Below are 20437 nucleotides of genomic sequence, written 5' to 3'. Positions count from 1 at the left end.
AGCAGAAAAACAGAGGAAGCAGAAACTACCAGGAAGCTGAGAAAAAGCAACTGTTGCAGAGAGGAAAACAGTACCTGATGTGCAGAGCAAAGCGAGTCACCATCGCAGAGACAGTTCAGTCTAAAAAAAGAGACAGAAGGACCTCTCCCTGAAGCTGCTTCATGCTTCAGTTCCCAGTGGCTTTCACTTCCTGCTCAATACAAAGGATGCTCTTTTTTCTTGAAATAATTTGAATAAGTTATTCTTGTCCATGATCTGAGTTCCTTCATTCCACCACATCTTTCAACCAAAAGAGGCCCTCTGCACCAAGGGTGCCTACGCAATGGTTTCAGTTATTTGTGATCACTTTCTTAGCATGCTGTGAACTAAGACATATCAAAAATATGGTAAAATCGGGGCACCTGGGTGGCTCAGTTGGTTAAGCAACTGCCTTCGGCTCAGGTCATGATCCTGGAGTCCCGGGATCGAGTCCCGCATCGGGCTCCCTGCTCGGCGGGGAGTCTGCTTCTCCCTCTGACCCTCCTCCCTCTCATGCTCTCTGTCTCTCATTCTCTCTCTCTCAAATAAATAAATAAAATCTTAAATATATATATATATGGTAAAATCTTTCATGGTAAAATCGTAATAGGCACCATTGCTAAATTTTGTCATGCTCTAGATCCAAGGCTGGAAGGAATACTCGAAGGAGGAATAAGCAGAGTTAAGCACATTAACACTAAAACATAACTAAAAACAAAATAAAGGAAGATGCACTAGTCACAAGAGAATCTGAAATACCACTTATTATAACTGGTCATTCTGTGTAAGATGACATTAAGTGCGGGCACCTACAAGTTCCAAATACCCGCCCTCCCCCCACAGAGAAAGCTTATTCTGAAACAGCATGCCAGGATCCCGTGGGATACCGACCACCTGCCGGTCCTGTGAGAACTAACCCAGTGTCTCCTCATGTCCCTTCTACTCCCTCCACTGGGAGGTCATCTATAATGCAACATTACTTTGCACTCCGGCCAGGTCCCACTTCCATCTCTCATAACTTACTCAATTCCATATTAAACAATGTCTTATCAAAAACTGTACAACCTCCAAAACCTTCTTCTCTCCTTCTTCCTCCCTCCACTAGAGTTAAGAATCTTAGAAAAGTCATTGGCTTCCTTCTCTCTTTCTCATGTTCACTGGGAATAAGACAACAAAAGATTTGTGTCATAGCTGCAATTATAAAACTCCTATAAATAATCGTGATCAAGGAAGGGACAGCCAAAGGCTAGAAGCTAAATACATGAAAGAATCAATGCCATAACCCAAAGTCTTCAGAAATGCCCAGATTTGCTCTCAAAACAGCCACACAAGTATCCATACAATAGCTTCATATTTCTCTGGTTTAATATGCATTGTCTGATACCATAAAACACATTCAAAATAAATAAGCTTAAATACTCTTCAACTTTAGCTTTTACTTTAATTATCAGTGTAAATTATTTTTATCTTTCCACTCAAAATACTTCTATTATAGCACTACCAGCATGGTATCAATATTTTCTACTATATCATGCTTTAAATGAATAGTTTTTAAATTTTTCATTAAATTTGCAGAACACATTTCTTCAAATTCTTATATAGAAGCCCAACTGCCCAGCAAGGCAGGTAGGTGAGGTTGAGGAGAGAGGGAGCAAAGTTCTCCTGGCTTGATCTCCCTCTTTCCTCCACAGTGATCCAAGGGGACCTGTACAGACCTATAGTGCTATACAGGCCAAAGCAAGGGGTACCCACTGGCCTTCTTTTGTGAGTACCTTTGTAAAGCTAATGCTCAAATGACTTCTCTTCCAATCAGTTTCCCAACTGCCATCTCAAGCTCCCTTTCACAGTCTCCCCCACAATTCTTAAAGTCTGGGTCTTCCTTATACAAATAAAAAGATCAACATTTTATAACTGATAGGTTGGCTGTTTGTTACTTTGTTTGTAAGCATACACTTTAAGACCCTTCAAAACAGGACACAGCTCTAATATTTCAAACAAAGAGCACCCGGTATTAGCGAGGTATTTAATATTTCCATAACTAAAAAGATACTTAAAATTATAGTCTTAATAATTCCTGGGTAGGCTTCTATTACTTGCTTCCTACTTTCTAGAAAGATGAGAAACAAAATAACTTTTAAAGTCCTAAAAACAATTACTGGCAAAGATTTGTTATAATTGAGAAGATCATTTTTTTCTCAAATTCAATCATGAATTACAGCCTGCTTCTAGTGGACCCACCTTACCAATGCCCATTGGCATAAGGGAGAACTGGCCTGCTTCTTTTGTTCTAGCGTACTTCCAAACTGGTACCCATAATACCTTATTGAATATACTTATTGGCATGTCTATTTAACTGTAAGCTCCATGAAAAGACAGTTATCTCATTCATCTTGGTATTGCTAGTATCTATCACAGTGCCTAACACAGGGCAGATACTCACCAAATATTTCTTAAAAAGATAAAAATAACTCCTCAAAATTAATTACTATTGTGAACTATTCAACCAGCTAAACACTTAATATATCAATTCATTTTTAACAATTAGATTTTTACTTTATTTAGTTGGCAGTTAGCAGGCCAGGGGAGGAGCTGAAGGGGAGGGAGAGGGAGAGAGAGAATCTCTTAAGCAGGCTCCATGCTGAGTGCAGAGCCTGACAGCGGCAGAGCTCGATCCCATAACCCTGATCAGGACCTGAGCCAAAACCAAGAGTCGGACGCTCAACTGATTAACCCAGGTGCCCCAACAATTAGATTTTAAACTATTATACAGATATAATTTCACTGCAAAAATATACCTTTACTAAAGATTACCAGCTTTGTTTTTTTATTCTATTTCAAGGTAGCATTAAAAATTTTATTAAGACTGTAAAATTCAGATATGAGAAGTCACAATTTATTTCTAATTCGCACTTCTGTTTACTTACAAGTCCTTCATATCCATTAAGGAAGAAGGAAAGAAGGAAAGGAAGGAAGGGGACAGATCGATCTATCAACAGATAGACAGACAGACAGATAAAGGAGGAGCCTCTTGAAAGGTGAAGAAAACCAGAGACTTGCGTGTGTTTGTGTTCCAGTCTACTCCTCTACTCACATCTTCCTTGATCTAGCTCCCCAATCTACTCACAGAACATCACAGTCTCACTTTCTTGACAGGAAGGTCCTGTTCACTTGGCTGAGTGCGCTACCATCATGCCTCAAGTCCATGTGGAGACACTTCAGCTAAAGGAACACTCCAGAACTCTCCCCCCACTCTTCCCTCATTCCTCTTATGGGGGCAGGACTTTTGAGGGTGGCTTGGTTGAGCTCCTTGCTCTCTCTCTCACCACTCTGGGTGCATGCCCTCTGGTCTACTCTCCATGCATGAAGGCACCTGTCCTGAGGGGAGGCCTGCAGTTGCTCGGCTATGCTAGTCACCCAGTGGGTCGGTCTAAGTCAAGATGGGCTAATAAGCCCTTTTCACTTCAGATCTAATGTCATGTCCTCAGATCAGCCAATAGAGGAGACATTTTGTTCTCCATCTGTCAGTCTCTTGTGTCTTACTTCTCAAAGAGAAGAAATAGTATCACTGTTGGTTCCCCAGAACTCCCCAAATCAGACTAGAAACTCCTACGCTTATGTATAAGGTGATTCAGAGAAAAAGGATACGGAGTGATGTAACAATATTTAAATACCATTACTACTGATGAGAAGCATAATTACTAGCTGTTGAATATGAGTGCAACTCCCACATTTGGGGGCAGGGTTGAATGACAAAATTGCCAACAACAGATACTTAGCACCAAGACAAGCTATGAGTCATTTTACTCACTTAGATCCGCCTACAGTTGCTGGCAAACTCAGGATTATACCTTAGCTGCTTTTCCAGCAGTATGATTGTTTTAGAAGATGACACAAGACTCATTGGTAACAACTCCGTTTGTGGATACTTTACAACCTGTCTAGTCAGAGTTTACTACGTGCCAGACACTGTGTTGAGCATTTACTACATATAACCTCATATAATCCTCACACAACATACTCTGATAGTTGTATGTCTATCCCCAGTTTACATATGGGGAGCTTGAGGTGTGGAGAGGTTAAGTCATTCTGGTCCTGGGGAAGTAAGTGGCAGAACAGGACTTAAATGTCAAGACTACCTGACTTCAAAGCCCTATTTCTAACCACCAAGCTATTTTGCTGAATTAAAAATGGATGATCTTTTTTATATTTCTTCTCACCTCTGCTAGTCCTTACATTTTTTTTCTTAGAAACAAAATATCTATGATTCTTATGGATTCTTCACAGTTGCTTTCTACTTTCCAGTAGCCTTCTAAACTTACCACACTGAATTGTTACTATTTGTGCAAAATAGACTCCAATGATGCAGAGAGTTCAAGAACCACTTAAATGAAATATTCTTTGTGATCCTAAGCAACCATACCTCCTATAAGTTGTTTGTTTTAGGATAATAATAGGAAATGTTCAAGAAACACGCAGTGCTCACTTCAGCAGCACACATACCGAAAAATTGGAACAATACAGAGAGGACTAGCATGGCCCCTGCACAAGGATGACACGCAAATTCATGAACCATTCCAAAAACACACAAAAAAAGACAAAAAACAGCAAAAATATATGACCGACTAATCACCATATGGATACTAAAGTTAACTCTGCTAAAATACTTTATGCATTTAGTAGATACTAACTCAAATGCCCTCATAATTAATTTCTATGATTATGGAAAGAATTCTGTTGAATCTACTTCATTTACTTGACTTTCACAACTCTTTCAGCTCATTCAGAACTTTATGCATGTACAGTTATATTCACTACAAGTTCGTGTTGAATTCAGCCCATTGGGTACTAACGAGTAATGACACAATTACAGCAGATTCTTATAGGCCACATATAAGGCAAAGGGGATGGAAGAGAATTCATAGAATGCCCACCTTAATAGTACATAACTAATTCCACAGATAATTTGGCAAACCCTGTTCTCAATCCGATGGTAACTTTTCCACTCCTTAAATCAAAAAAGATATGCAAATAACAAACTGTGCCTAAAATGGCATACAAAAACAAGAACTCAGTATCACTTAGAACAACAGAGTAGCACACAGAAAGAATTGCATTAATACATTTTTTAAAAAAAAAAGTATGACAATGCAAGTATTATTTAGTCCCTGAATGGCCCTTAGATTCAAATCAGAATATAAGGCCATCGAGGAGTGCCTGGGTGGCTCAGTTAGTTAAGCAGCCAACTCCTGATCTCAGCTCAGGTCTTGATCTCAGGTTTGTGAGTTCAAGCCTTGCACTGGGCTCCACGCTGGGCATGGACACTACTTAAAAAAATAATAATAATATGGCCATCAAATGCCAGCAACTTGGGAAATAATAAATATTAAGTGTTCATATCACACTGAAGCTGTCATTCATTCAAATAATTTTTTTTAAAAAGTGCCCTAAGCTCCAAGCACAGCACCACATAATCCTCATAACATAGAGTTGCATTCACCACCTCCCCTAACAAAACCTATGAACATCATATATGCATATCTCACATACGTATGTGTATTTAATATAACACTTAACATGACTTTTTTTTAAGATTTTATTTATTTATTTGACAGAGAGAGAGAGAGAGAGAGAGCACAAGCGGGGGGAGCAGCAGGCAGAGGGAGAGGGAGAAGCAGGCCCCCCACTGAGCAAGGAGCCTGATACAGGGCTCGATCCCAGGATCCTGGGATCATGACCTGAGCCAAAGGCAGATGCTTAACCGACTTAGCCACCCAGGTGCCCCATTCTTTACATTGTTACTGTTATTATACCAATAATTTTGTGTTGGGGTGCCTTGTATAAGTGAGATTTATTTTATATAATAAACATCAAAAGTGCTATACACATATGAAAGTCACTGATGAGGAGACTAGATAAAATAAACATCAAGCAACAGTCTGGCTCATAATAACAGCTAGCATTTCTTCTGCACAATCTAAACATCTTATGTATGTTATTTCGTGTAATGACCTCACATCCAAACTATGAGGTAGGTATCATTATTGTTCATTTCACAGACAAGAAAATTGTTAGGTTAATTAACTAGCAAGATCTCACAGCTTTGAAGTTATAGAAGTGGCATTGGGACTAAGGCAATAAGGCCCCAGAGTGCTCTTAATCACTCCACATAATCTTTGGATAAATGAAATGGCAAGCAAATGAACAAACGTTTGTCAAGAGAATCTGTCAAAAGGGATCCTCAAAGTAGCATTAAATCAGGGCAAGAGGCCAAGGAAATGCCCTCCAGTCAATAAGAAGCCAAGGAGGTGGTTTTGAAGAGAAAACTGGCCAGAAGATGTAGCAAAAATGAAGGCTGCTCAGGAAGGAATAAGAATGTGCTTATTAAAAGCTCATGTTATTGAGCTTTTATTACTCAGCAGGCACTGTGCTAGGTACATACAATAGCTCACTGAATGTTCAAACAGCCCTATTATCATTTATATTTTACAGATGAGAAAATGAAACTTAAGAGGTCAAGCAACTTGTCCAAGCCATGTTAAGGGTCAAAGCCTCAATACAAACCCATTATCTGGAAGGCTACAAAGCCTGTCCTCTTGCCCATTATGCCACAAAAGTGAAGACAGAAAGAGAATATGTCTGCATATCTGTAAATTAAAAAGGTATACGCTACCAAGAAACTAATGCACCATAACCAGGAAGTGGGTTAGCTGAGTCAGTGTGCTCAAACCTACATGTGTGCTGGTTGTGTTTCCACAACTGAATATCCTCCTCCAATAAAAAGAAAAATCTTCCTAGATCTGAAAATGACTTCCCAAAATTACTTATTCCTGTGCACTTTCAGATACCCAAGGTCTCAAAATTTCCTTCCACTGATACCAGAAAGCTGCCATGGAGTTTTATGCACATAAAATGCATTTTCCTAGTCTGTGGTCATTACAAACAAGTAAGCAAAATTTTCCAAATGTTAAACTGGAGCAGCTCAAATTGATAGAATTAAACCTTTTTTTTTTTTTTTTTTTTTAATGCTTTACCATCTGCCAATCACCAGACCCCAGGCAGGGAGCAGGGAAACATGGGCTCCCTGTCAATGGGTTTTTAGTTGTCTTTGATTTATACCCTCTATTCAATATAACCCAGGACTATATTTATTTTTTTTAAACCCTTTTGACTACATCTTTTTTCCCCCTAAGTACAACACATAGGTTCTTCAGTATAAAGATTCATTAATTCTAAATTATATCAAACTTTAAAAAACAACATTTCCAACACACCTACTACTGGCAATTACAGAGTATATAAATATTGTACAAACCATTCCAGCTCTCCTCATTGGCATTTGAAAAATTTTAATGTTTCATCAGTTTCAACACTCCTAAAGGTAATCACATGTAACAATTGGCAATATTCCTTAGGCATGAATCTGAATCATGGACTGTGTACAAAAGCAGGTCACCTGGCAGACGAGTGAGCCTACATGCCTAGCTAGTGCCTATCAAAGTAGCTTTGTTTCTCTCTACTCATTTCACAAACACCAAATCCCATGGTGGGAGTGAAATAAAACCAAAGCAAAACACAAAATTTAGGGGCGCCTGGGTGGCTCAGTCGTTAAACGTCTGCCTTTGGCTCAGGTCATGATCCCAGGGTCCTGGGATCAAGCCCGGCATCGGGTTCCCTGCTCAGTGGGAAGCCTGCTTCTCCAACTCTCCCACTCCCCCTGCTTGTTTTCCCTCTCTCACTGTCTCTCTGTCAAATAAATAAAATCTTAAAAAACAAAAAACAAACAAACAAAAAAAACCCATGCAAAATTTAGTGGCCTCAAAAACAAAGCTGGTAATATTTTGGAAGTACTTCTGATTTGCTATGGTAACACAACATAAACCCTCTAGATGTGATCTACAGAGGTCTTAAATGATACATTTCTTTTTTTTTTTTTTTAGGATTTTATTTATTTATTTGAAAGAGCGAGAGAGCACAAGCAGGAGGAACAGCAGAGGGAGAGGGAGAAGCAGGCTCCCTGCCAAGCAGGGAGCCCGATGCGGGGCTCGATCCCAGGACCCTGGGATCATGACCTGAGCCGAAGGCAAACGCTTAACCATCTGAGCCACCCAGGCGCCCTTAAATGATACATTTCTCCAGAACTATGCCATATGAAGACTAAAGTTACTTCAATACCAAACAATAAAACAATAAATTATCAACTACCATGGAAAACAAAAAAACCCACAAAAAGAAAAATACAAGAATATGCTCAGTTGCATGTGACTCCTGCTCTTGGGGTTGTTAAGTTTGAGCCTCAGGTTGGGAGTAGCGATTACTTAAAAGTAAAATCTTAAAAAAAAAAAAAAAAGACAAGAATGACATGCACCATAATGCTAACAAACATTTTAACCTCTGAGAGGAGGAACTACAGATTTTATTTTATTCTTACACTTATGTATTTTTTCCTCCGTGGTCATTAATAAGCATATATTACTTTTATTATAAATTATATTTTAATATAAAGACAGATCACATTAATACCATAAGTCAGCAAATTAAAAAACATTCTTTCCCAAACACATTTTAAGCTCTTTAAATAAAATAGTATGCTGCCTGAAAAACAAACCTGCTCCCCAGTTCTCTTAGGAGGTTTTAGATGGAAATCTATAAAACATTTTTTGAAGAAAGTTATCTACAGTCATCAAAATAATTCTCCCCTATCTCTATGGACACCTAAAATTCCACTTGGAATACCAAGTAATAAGTCATGTAAGTGAATGAAGATCAGATTAAGAATATAAAGATCAGCTTTCCCCTGGAAAAATGAGATGGATTAAGTTTTCTGATATTCACTAAATCGAAAATTCCTGCCACTGCACCTGGCTACTGTGAAAATAAATATGGATAAAACGTAGTTCTTCATAAAGATCACAATCTCTTGGGGGGATCAGACACATAAAGAATCACTGTAGGGCGCCTGGGTGGCTCAGTTGGTTAAGCGACTGCCTTCGGCTCAGGTCATGATCCTGGAGTCCCGGGATCGAGTCCCGCATCGGGCTCCCTGCTCAGCGGGGGGGTCTGCTTCTCCCTCTGACCCTCTTCCCTCTCGTGCTCTCTGTCTCTCATTCTCTCTCTAATAAATAAATAAAATCTTTAAAAAAAAAAATCACTGTAAATAATGTGACAAATGCTCCCTCATAGAGGTCTTTTTAAAAATGCTACAGAGAAGTTAACAGGAAAAAAGCAAAGACCAAAAAAGACTTTCCCTACAAGGCAACATCTGAGCCAGGCCTTAGGAGATGGTAGAAACTTAACCATGTGGACAAGGACAGAAAGCCATGAATTGTTAGTAAAGAGGTAGGATCCATAGAAGAAAAAGGGCAAGGTTCAGAATAGTACATGTAACACCCTGTCAGGGGTTAGGGATGCACATAAATACACAGGTTCATCTATTTTAACAGCATGCATCTCAACAGTCATGTCCACCGCTGGGGTAAAAAAAAAAAAAGGCAGGTCTCCTAACTTTTATCATTTCTCCTTTCATGATACCCACCCTCTACAACTGGAGCAGAAGGCAATCCCCTGGGGCAAAAGTTAAGTATATGCAGGAAAAGAACAAAAGGAGACAATTCAGGGGTTAAAATTAGTTTGAGGCCATAAAGAAAGCAAAATAAACATAGTAAAAATTTAATAACTCTGGTTCTGATACAACTAACATATCATCATTACTTGGGTATTCATTCATTACGACCAGAATCAAAGAATTAAATGACTAAGATAATGGCAAATGAAAACCTTTTTTAATGATGCAAATTCTGCTCAAAAAGCCAATTTTAAAAACAAATCTAAGCACATCCAAATACATATTCCTTCAATATTATGCCTATATAATCCACCACATACATTATTTTCCCAGAATTGAATAAAAGATAATTGAGAAAAATAGCAGCAGTAGAATGTAGATTTCAAAGAAAACAGCACCATTATACTCAGGATTTTTTTAAAGACAATCATCTTAGATGCAACTGACCCATGAAAGAAGAGCAAAGGGCTGCCACTGGGCTCCAGATGACATCCTGTCTGGATATCCTGAAAATTCCAACTTAGGCTTCTTTACTGTTAAGCTACATATCTCATCCCCATCCCAATGTCTCACTCTCAATTACCTGGCCAAAAACTTATATACAGGTTCGGTCAGACTCTAAATGAACTTTTTATATACAGCAGGTAGAGTAAAACTCAAAGACATGATTAAGTAGGGGGAAAAAGTCTCTTTGAGAATGCTGTACCTGATGAGTTATACCAATTTCCACAGGAAATACCACCATACTCCAAGGAGATTGATTATAAAAACACATTTTACATAAAAGACCTGCCATCCTTCTCATTAAGGAAAACACTTCTTAGAAAGCACTGTCTCCTTCCTACTCATTGAGTATACCATCTGAAGTTACAGAATGCATTTATAACAGCCACCCCAATTCCTCTTTTACAAGAAAATAAGCGTGACCAACTTCACAATCCATCAAAAAAGACTGGAAACAACATAAATGTCCATTAATTCAGCTATTAAAAATCATGATGCAAAATTACATAATGATTTGGATTCATTTCCAAAATAACCTGGAAATAGGGAAAAAAGTGGGGGCAAGGTTCAGAATAGTGCATATAATACCCTGTTAGGGGTTAGAGATGCACATAAATACACAAAATTAACAGTGCTTGTCTTGGGGAGATTAACACTAGGTAAGTGAATGAATATTTATTTTCCAATGGATAACCTTTAGTACATCTTGAGTTGTTTACCAGGTACATGTACCACCTTATCAAAATATAAAAAAAAAATATTAACAATTGTAAAGATAATTAATGTTAAGAGAAAAGTCCCTCCTCGGGAGAAGGTTAAGGTTTCATGCTACTCCAGCGTAGCTCCCTCTGCACTAGCGAATGTTCCCTTCTCTACCACAACCTTCTTCTAGCCTGTAGGGACCTGAAACAAGAGGAGGGTCAAGTACAGGGCCACTTCAGCTTTTATAATAGAATGCCTTCATCTTACAGTTTTCCTTACTGTTCCAAAGGAAGGAAAGGAAGAATGTAAATTCAAAGAGATAAAAACTATGTCAAGTGTGTAACCATTTCCTTCCCTTAACGACAAGAAAACCAATTAGGACTTTCTCCTCTAGCAGGCCAGCCAGGCAGAGGGGCTCTGATGGTGCAGAAAGAGGAAAAGTAAGAATCTATATCCCACCTTCTCAATATATGAATAGAAAGCCAGGCCCAGGGAAACATGTTTTTATCCAACACAATGATTGTGAAACAGCCAATATTTTACTGAGAACGGCAAAAAATTAAAAAAAGGATAATACAAATGCTAAAGTCATTAAGTTTTAGGCTATCATGGGCTAGTTCAAACATCTTAAAAATAAATATACAAGCCTGGGGGCCTCTGGCTGCCTCAGTAAGTACAGCATGCGACTTTTGATCTCGGGGTTGTCAGTTTGAGCCCCATGTTAGGCATAGAGCTTACTTAAAAAAAAAGGACAAGCCAAATAACAAAATTTACAGGAAAATTTGCCTTAGCAAATCACACTACAACTTTCCTAACCAATTCACTTACTTACTCAATGGGATTTTTATTGCTGACAAATGTAGGTTGTTTTCGAAATGGATGTCTCCTAGAACTTTCATTTATAGTGTTCTTGAAATGCCTTTAAAGCCCTTTAGAGGGTATTTTTTATCCCTTAAACTTTTTTTTCATATAATACTGATCTTGTCAAATGCAATTTTGCCTACAGCAGTTCTTTTCAAGAACATAACTTTAATAAACTTGCTGACAAATGGATTACATTACTATAATTGTGAATGGTAAGTTACTTTAACTGACCATTTTTAATACAGCCAATCTAACGAGTTCCTTGGCTTAATTTCACAAACTCAACGTGGACAAAGGCTCTTTGCAAGTACTGAGGAACACAGATTATTAAGACATCCTATCTGCCCTCAAGATGTTTACAACCTTATAAATGAATAAAAGAATCATTACCGTAAGAGATGTGTTCCCCACAGGACCCTACCAAAAAGGAGAGAAAGACAAAAGTAACAATCTTTCTTAAAGCACATCACACAATCTACAGGGGACAACTATGTTACTGCACCATGCAAACTGTTTCTAACACGACTAGAAAACCACAGAGCATCTAACGAATTAATTATTAGAGGTGATTATCTAAAGATAGAACAGAATTTTAGTGAGATCATTTTTGTTTATTTCAACACTATAAATGAGCCAATTTGGACTTTTCTTCTAGGAGATGCCTTCAGTTTGACTTATATCCCTCTAGAAATCTAATGACAGATCTAGAAATCAGAAGCTCAAATTGCTTGGCAAATAGAATGGAATGCCAACACAAGCCAAAGTTAATTGCCTACTTCCTTTTAAATGCTATCAAGCACCAAAAATCTTTTGGAAAGTATGGTTATCTTTTTTTAATTTTATTATGTTAGTCACCATACAATACATCATTAGTTTTTGATGTAGTGATCCACGATCCATCCAGTGCTCCATGCAGTATGTGCCCTCCTTAATACCCATCACCAGGCTAACCAATCCTCCCTCCCCCCGCCCCTCTAAAACCCTGTTTGTTTCTCAGGTCCATAGTCTCTCATGGTTCATCTCTCCCTCCAATTCCGCCCCCCCTCCATTTTTCCCTTCCTTCTCCTAATGTCCTCCATGTTATTCCTTATGTTCCACAAATAAGTGAAACCATATGATAATTGACTTTCTCTGCTTCACTTATTTCACTTAGCATAATCTCCTCCAGTCCCATCCATGTTGATGTAAAAGTTGGGTATTCATCTTTTCTGATGGCTGAGTAATATTCCATTGTATATATGGACCACATCTTCTTTATTCATTCATCTGTTGAAGGGCATCTCGGCTCTTTCCACAGTTTGGCTATTGCGGACATTGCTGCTATGAACACTGGGGTGCATATGGCCCTTCTTTTCACTACATCTGTGTCTTTGGGGTAAATACCCAGTAGTGCAATTGCTGGGTCATAGGGTAGCTCTATTTTTACATTTTTGAGGAACCTCCACACTGTTTTACAAAGTGGCTGTACCAACTTGCATTCCCACCAACAGTGTAAGAGGGTTCCCCTTTCTCCACAACCTCTCCAACATTTGTTGTTTCTTTCCCTGTCCATTTTTGCCATTCTAACTGGTGTAAGGTTTTGATTTGGATTTCCCTGATGGCTAATGATGATGAACATTTTTTCATGTGTCTGTTAGCCATTTGTATGTCTTCTTCAGAGAAGTGTCTTTTCATATCTTCTGCCCACTTTTTGACTTGATTGTTTTTTGGGTGTTGAGTTTGAGGAGTTCTTTATAGATCTTGGATACCAGCCCTTTATCTGTAGTGTCATTTGCAAATATCTTCTCCCATTCTGTGGGTTGCCTCTTTGTTTTGTCGACTGTTTCCTTTGCTGTGCAGAGCTTTTTATCTTGATGAAGTCCCAAAAGTTCATTTTTGCTTTTGTTTCACTAGCCTTTGGAGATGTATCTTGAAAGAAGTTGCTGTGGCCAATGTCAAAGAGGTTACTGCCTATGTTCTCCTCTAGGATTTTGATGGATTCCTGTCTCACATTGAGGTCTTTCATCCACTTTGAGTTTATCTTTGTGAATGGTGTTAGAGAATGGTCCAGTTTCATTCTTCTGCATGTGGCTGTCCAATTTTCCCAGCACCACTGATTGAAGAGACTGGCTTTTTTCCATTCCATGTTTTTTCCTGCTTTGTCAAAGATTATTTGACCATAGAGTTGAGGGTCCATATCTGGGTTCTCTATTCTGTTCCATTGGTCTGTATGTCTGTTTTTGTGCCAGTACCATGCTGTCTTGGTGATCAATGCTTTGTAATATAGCTTGAAATTGGGCAACGTGATGCCGCCAGCTTTGTTTTTCTTTTTCAACATTTCCTTGGCGATTCGGGGTCTTTTCTGATTCCATACAAATTTTAGGATTGTTTGTTCCAGCACTTTGAAAAATGTCATTGGAATTTTGATCGGGATGGCATTGAAGGTATAGATTGCTCTGGGTAGCATAGACATTTTAACAATGTTTATTCTTCTGATCCATGAGCATGGAATCTTTTTCCACCTTTTTGTGTCTTCTTCAATTTCTTTCAGGAGTGTTTTGTAGTTCCTAGAATATAGATCCTTTACCTCTTTGGTTAGGTTTATTCCGAGGTATCTTATGGTTTTTGGTGCTATTGTAAATGGAATCGTTTCTCTAATTTCTCTTTCCACAGTTGCGTTGTTCGTGTATAAGAAAGCAACTGATTTCTGTGCATTGATTTTGTATCCTGCCACATTATTGAATTGCTGGAGGAGTTCTAGCAATTTGGGGGTGGAGTCTTTTGGGTTTTCCATATAAAGTATCATGTTGTCTGCGAAAAGAGAGAGTTTGACTTCTTCTCTGCCAATTTGAATAACTTTTATTTCTTTTTGTTGTCTGACTGCTGTTGCTAGGACTTCTAGTACTATGTTGAACAACAGTGGTGAGAGTGTGCACCCTTGACGTGTTCCTGATCTTAAGGGAAAGGCTCTCAGCTTTTCCCCATTGAGGATGATATTCGCTGTGGGTTTTTCATAGATGGATTTTATGAACTTGAGGAATGTTCCCTCTATCCCTATACTCTGGAGAGTTTTAATCAGGAAAAGGATGTTGTATTTTGTCAAATGCTTTTTCTGCATCAATTGAGAGGACCATATGGTTCTTCTCCCTCCTCTTATTAATGTGTTCTATCACATAGATTGATTTGCGAATGTTGAACCACCCTTGCATCCCGGGGATAAATCCCACTTGGTCGTGGTAGATGATCCTTTTAATTTATTGTTGGATCCTATTAGCTAGGATTTTGTTGAGGATTTTGGAATCCATATTCATCAGGGATATCGGTCTGAAATTCTTTTTGATAGGGTCTTTGCCTGGTTTGTGGACTAAGGTAATGCTGGCCTCACAGAATGAGTTTGGAAGTTTTCCTTCTGTTTCTATTTTTTGAAACAGCTTCAGTAGAATAGGTATTATTTCTTCTTTAAATGTTTGCTAGAATTCCCCAGGGAATCCATCAGGCCCTGGACTCTTGTGTTTTGGGAGGTTTTTGATCACTGCTTCAATCTCATTACTGGTTATTGGCCTATTCAGGTTGTCAGTTTCTTCCTGTTTCAGTCTTGGCAGCTTATAGGTTTCCAGGAAGGCCTCCATTTCATCCAGATTGCTCAGTTTATTGGCATATAGTTGTTGATAATAATTTCTAATAATTGTTTCTATTTCCTTGGTGTTAGTCGTGATCTCTCCCCTTTCATTCATAATTTTATTAATTTGGGTCCTTTCTCTTTTCTTTTGGATAAGTCTGGCCAGTGGTTTATCGATCTTATTAATTCTTTCAAAGAACCAACTTCTAGTTTCATTGATCTGATCTACTGTGTTTCTGGTTTCTAATTCATTGATTTCTGCTCTAATTTTAATTATTTCTCTTCTAATGCGTGGCTTAGGCGTCGTTTGTTGCTTTTTCTCTAGTTCTTTAAGGTGTAGAGTTAGTTGGTGAATTCGGGATTTTTCTATTTTTTTGAGTGAGGCTTGGATGGCTATGTATTTCCCCCTTAGGACCGCCTTTGCAGTATCCCATAGGTTTTGGACCAATGTGTTTTCGTTCTCATTGATTTCCATGAATTGTTTAAGTGCTTCTTTGATTTCCTGGTTGACCCAAACATTCTTGAGCAGAGTGGTCTTTAGCTTCCAAGTGTTTGAATTTCTGCCAAATTTTTTCTTGTGATGGAGTTCCAGTTTTAGAGCATTGTGGTCTGAGAATATGCAGGGAATAATCTCAATCTTTTGGTATCGGCTGAGACCTGATTTGTGATCCAGTATATGGTCTATTCTGGAGAAAGTTCCATGTGTGCTCGAGAAGAATGAGTATTCTGTTGTTTTAGGGTGGAATGTTCTGTAAATATCTATGAGGTCCATCTGGTCCAATGTATCATTCAAAGCTCCTGTTTCCTTGTTGATTTTCTGCTTAGATGATCTGTCCATTGCTGAGAGTGGAGTATTGAGGTCTCCTACAATTAACGTATTGTTATCAATATGACTCTTTATTTGATTAACAGCTGGCTTATATAGATGGCTGCTCCCATGTTGGGGGCATAGATATTTACAATTGTTAGATCTTCTTGTTGGATAGACCCTTTAAGAATGATACAGTGTCCTTCTGTGTCTCTTATTACAGACTTTAGTTTAAAATCTAATTTGTCTGATAGAAGAATTGCTACCCCAGCTTTCTTTTGAGGTCCGCTGGTATGGAAGATGGATCTCCATCCCTTCACTTTCAGTCTGGATGTATCTTTAGGTTCAAAATGAGTCTCTTGTAGACAACATATGGATGGGTCCTGTCTTTTTATCCAATCTGCAACCCTGTGCCGTTTTATGGGAGCGTTTAGGCCATTCACGTTGAGAATGATTATTGAAAGATAGGGATTAATTGTCATCATGTTGCCTGTGAAGACGTTGTTTTTATAGATTGTCCCTGTAAATTTCTGTTGTAGATCACTCTTGGGGTCTTTCTCCTTTTATAGAACTCCCCCTTAATATTTCTTGCAGGGCCGGCTTAGTGGTCACATATTCTTTCAGCTTCTGCCGGTCGTGGAAGCTCTGCATCTCTCCATCCATTCTAAATGAAAGCCTTGCCGGATAAAGTATTCTTAGCTGCATGTTCTTCTCATTTAGTACCCTGAAGATGTCTTGCCAGGCCTTTCTGGCTTGCCAGGTCTCTGTGGATAGGTCTGACGTTATTCTGATGTTCCTCCCTCTGTACGTAAGGAATCTCTTCCCCCTAACTGCCCTTAAGATGGTTTCCTTGGTTCTAAGATTTGCAAGTTTTACTATTACATGCTGGGGTGTTGGCCTGTTTTCCTTGTTCTTAGGAGGGGTCCTCTCTGCCTCTAGGACTCGAATGTTTGTTTCATTCCCCAGATTAGGGAAGTTCTCAGCTACGATTTGCTCAAATACATCTTCTAGTCCTCTCTCTCTCTCCACTCCCTCTGGGATTCCAATTATTCTGACATTGGAACGCTTCATGGTGTCACTTATTTCTCTGATTCTATTTTCATGGATTCTGAGTTGTTTTTCCCTGGCCTCCTCTTTTCCCTTTTTATCTTCCAGGTCGCTTATTCTCTCTTCTGTCTCAGTTACCCTAGCTGTTAGATAATCTAGATTGGATTGGATCTCATTGATAGCATTTTTAAGTTCTGCCAACTCACCTTTTATTTCTGGCCTTAGAGACTCTATGTTGCCATTAATTGATTTCTCCATTCTAGCCATTGTCTTCACAAATGCTAGACTGAATTCCATCTCCGACATCTTGGTTATATCTGCATCCATTTGTAAATCTGCAGCATAAGTCATAATCTCTGAGTCTTTTCTGTTTTGGGGGCTCCTCCTCCTAGTCATTCTGTTGATGGGTGCTTGAGGGAATGTATAGAGTCCAAATTATTGACCAGAACCCAAGCAAGATGCAGCTGTTTTCTTGGGACCTTAGGGTTGCTGGCCTCTTGTTTTCCCAGCCTGTCTTCTGCGGGAGGGGCCTGCCTCGCTGTTACTCAGGCAACCCTGTTCCAGCGGAGTTGCCCTGCCCCCCTGTGGTGGGGGATGGGCTCAGCAGGAATCAGTCTTTGGGGCTTTTGTTCTCTGGCGCCTTTCCCTGGCGGCCTTCCACGTCTCTTCTGCGAGTCAGAGCAGAAGAGACCGTTTCCAACCCTCTGCCTCAAAGCAGAGAGATCGCAGTCTGTTCTTCAGTGAGCCCTCCAGGACACACGACCTCCATTTCTGTCTGTGCTGCTATAAACTGCAGCATCCTTGGTTGTGCGCCCCTCTGCAGTGCTCCCAGTCCTGCCTCCAGGTTGGGGCACGTCTCTGCCCTCTGTGCTTCTAAAACCACCAGCTGCTCCCAGTTCGCGCACGCGCAACTCCACCGCTCCAAGTTTCCACCCTGGGGGCTGCAGTTCACCAGCGCGACCCCAGCGCTCCGGGTGTCCGTCCCGGGGGCTGCAGTTCGAGTGTGAGCAACTTCGCTACTCCGGGTTTCCGTCCGGGGGGCTGTGGTTCGCGTGCACGCAACCCCGCCGCTCTCGGTTTCCACCCCGGGGACTGCCCTGAAGTCCTTTTCCCAACGCTACGGGTCTGCAAGTCTGTGCCCGTCCACAGCGCACAAGGCTGTCACTCACCGGCGGTGTAGGATCCCCACGGCCAGGCACCCTCCCGCTGCCGTTTATCCTCCCATATCTGCCAACAGAATCATGGCTCTCCGCTTCATACCTCAAAACCAACCACCTGCAATATTCTGTTTGTAGAGATCCAGATCTTCTTACATCTCAGGCTGGTTTCGTGGGTGCTCAGAGTGCTCTGGTAGATATCCAGCTCAATTCCAGGGACCAGCTGAAATAGGGTCCCCTACTCCTCTGCCATCTTTCCCCCCCTTCTCATGGTTATCTTTATTTAAAACATGCTTTAGAAAGTATTTTCCTACTGAATTTTGCCTGGAATGTGTGTATATATGTAAACATACATAAAACAAAGCTTTCCCCAAAATCTGTAATAATAGTTTCACAAGAGTCTGACGGATTCATTTAACAAATTAAAATGAAATTAATACTCTTACACACATTAATATAAAATGAGTCCATAGACCAGTAATTTCACTCCATTTCTTATTTTGTTTTTGTTCAATTCAACAGAATTCTTAATAACTGCTCTACCACTTATTATTGATGTAAACTTGGGCAAGTTACAAATGCATGAGATCAGTCTCTTCACCTGTAAAAAAGAAATAATGACAATAAGAGGACCAGTTTACATTAACTAAATGCTACGTGTCAGATACTATTTTAAGCATATCATGTTCTTTTTTTTTTTTTTTAAGATTTTATTTATTCATTTGACAGAGACAGATACAGCAAGAGAGGGAACACAAGCAAAGGGAGTGGGAGAGGGAGAAGCAGGCTTCCCGCAGAGCAAGGAACCCGATGCGGGGCTCGATCCCAGGACCGTCCTGGGATCACGACCTGAGCCGAAGGCAGACGCTTAACGACTGAGCCACCCAGGTGCCCCTAAGCATATCATGTTCTAAGCATATATTCTCAAGCATGTGATCATAAACTCAAACAACCCTATGGTGTAGACACCATATAGAGAGAATAATTTATCACCAACTCCAGATGAGGAAAGAGAGGCTCATGTTTCCAAAGGTCTCATGGCAGGTGGCAGAGCCTAGATGGTCTGGGATTCAGAAGCCACACTCTCAGTCATTAAGATACAGCTGCTTAAAAACCATTAAACCGCCCAACTTGTAGAATTCTTGTGAACACATTTAATCAGGCTCATAAAAGTATTTTATAACTTTTAGTGCCATATAAGGTAGGGTATTTGTTATTAATAAAGTTTTAAGGATAAGATTGATAAAAATTGACTGTAGAGGTATCAAAACAAAAATTTAAGTTAAAAAAAAAAAGTTAAAGGAATTGTAAAGGACCTTCAAGTGTATCTAGTTCAACTTCCCACAAATGTTAATATCCTCTCGATAACATACTTAATAAGATGTCACAGAATTTCTCCTTTAATGCCTCCAGAGTTGAAAATTTCACAAACTCACAAGTCAGTCTATTCCATCTTGAAATGTTTTAATTATTATTAGAAATGTCATCCTTTCAGTTCTAAACAAAATTAGGCTTTTCCACATGATAAACCTATAAATACAAATCACTAAGATATTCACACTGTTCCACACATGATGTTTTATTAAAGTCCCCTTTGAAATGTGACACCCACATTCAAGAGAAAATCCCAGAGCATGTCTGATGTGAAGAAAACAACAGCTCTATTACCTTTCTTGATCTGCATCTAAATTCACTTTTCTTTCCTGGCTGGTAGTCAATTTAATGAGCTCGTATTTGGCATACACTTAATTGAAGTATCTCAGGCCCCTCTTAGGGGCTATCTCAAACACAGTGTAGAACACAGTGTAGAACATGACATTTTATCACTTTTAATCTTGTTTTTACTTTGGTCTATTATTCTAGCCTGAAAAGATCTTGGCAAATCTTAATTTTATAACCTTACTTTAGCTATCTCTATCAACATTGTACTCTCTCTCTTCCTTCACAAACCCAGTGATTACAATAAAATTTTCATGCTGGCCACTGAAAGACTGCTGAATAAGTTAAGATCCTAGGACATATTAGCAAAAACCTTGACTCTGACATGAATAAATTAATTTAAATATGATTTCATCAATCAAATATAAAATCCTTACAAGACCTATCACTTCTTATAGTCTGTGGTGGCATCCCAGAAGCCTTTATCAAATACATTTCTAACACCCAAATAAATCCTG

At 39.3% G+C, this 20437-nt stretch overlaps 1 protein-coding gene and 1 non-coding gene across 3 annotated transcripts in view; one reads left to right on the top strand and one right to left on the bottom strand.

Moving 5' to 3' along the window:
* USP6NL (USP6 N-terminal like) overlaps nucleotides 1-20437 on the bottom strand; it is a 186998-nt gene that overhangs the window by 89587 nt on the left and 76974 nt on the right. The window lies entirely within an intron of this gene.
* LOC123845082 (U6 spliceosomal RNA) lies at nucleotides 4494-4602 on the top strand. Its single transcript, XR_006790927.1, has one exon. It is a non-coding gene; the product is annotated as a U6 spliceosomal RNA (small nuclear RNA).

Source organism: Mirounga angustirostris, unplaced genomic scaffold (assembly GCF_029215605.1).
Source record: "Mirounga angustirostris isolate CCGP_5_RB_7025 unplaced genomic scaffold, mMirAng1.0.hap1 SCAF_5, whole genome shotgun sequence".
NCBI classification, from domain to species: Eukaryota; Metazoa; Chordata; class Mammalia; order Carnivora; family Phocidae; genus Mirounga; species Mirounga angustirostris.
The sequence above is the reverse complement of the archived record's forward strand: the minus strand, read 5'-3'. Positions and strand labels throughout refer to the sequence as shown.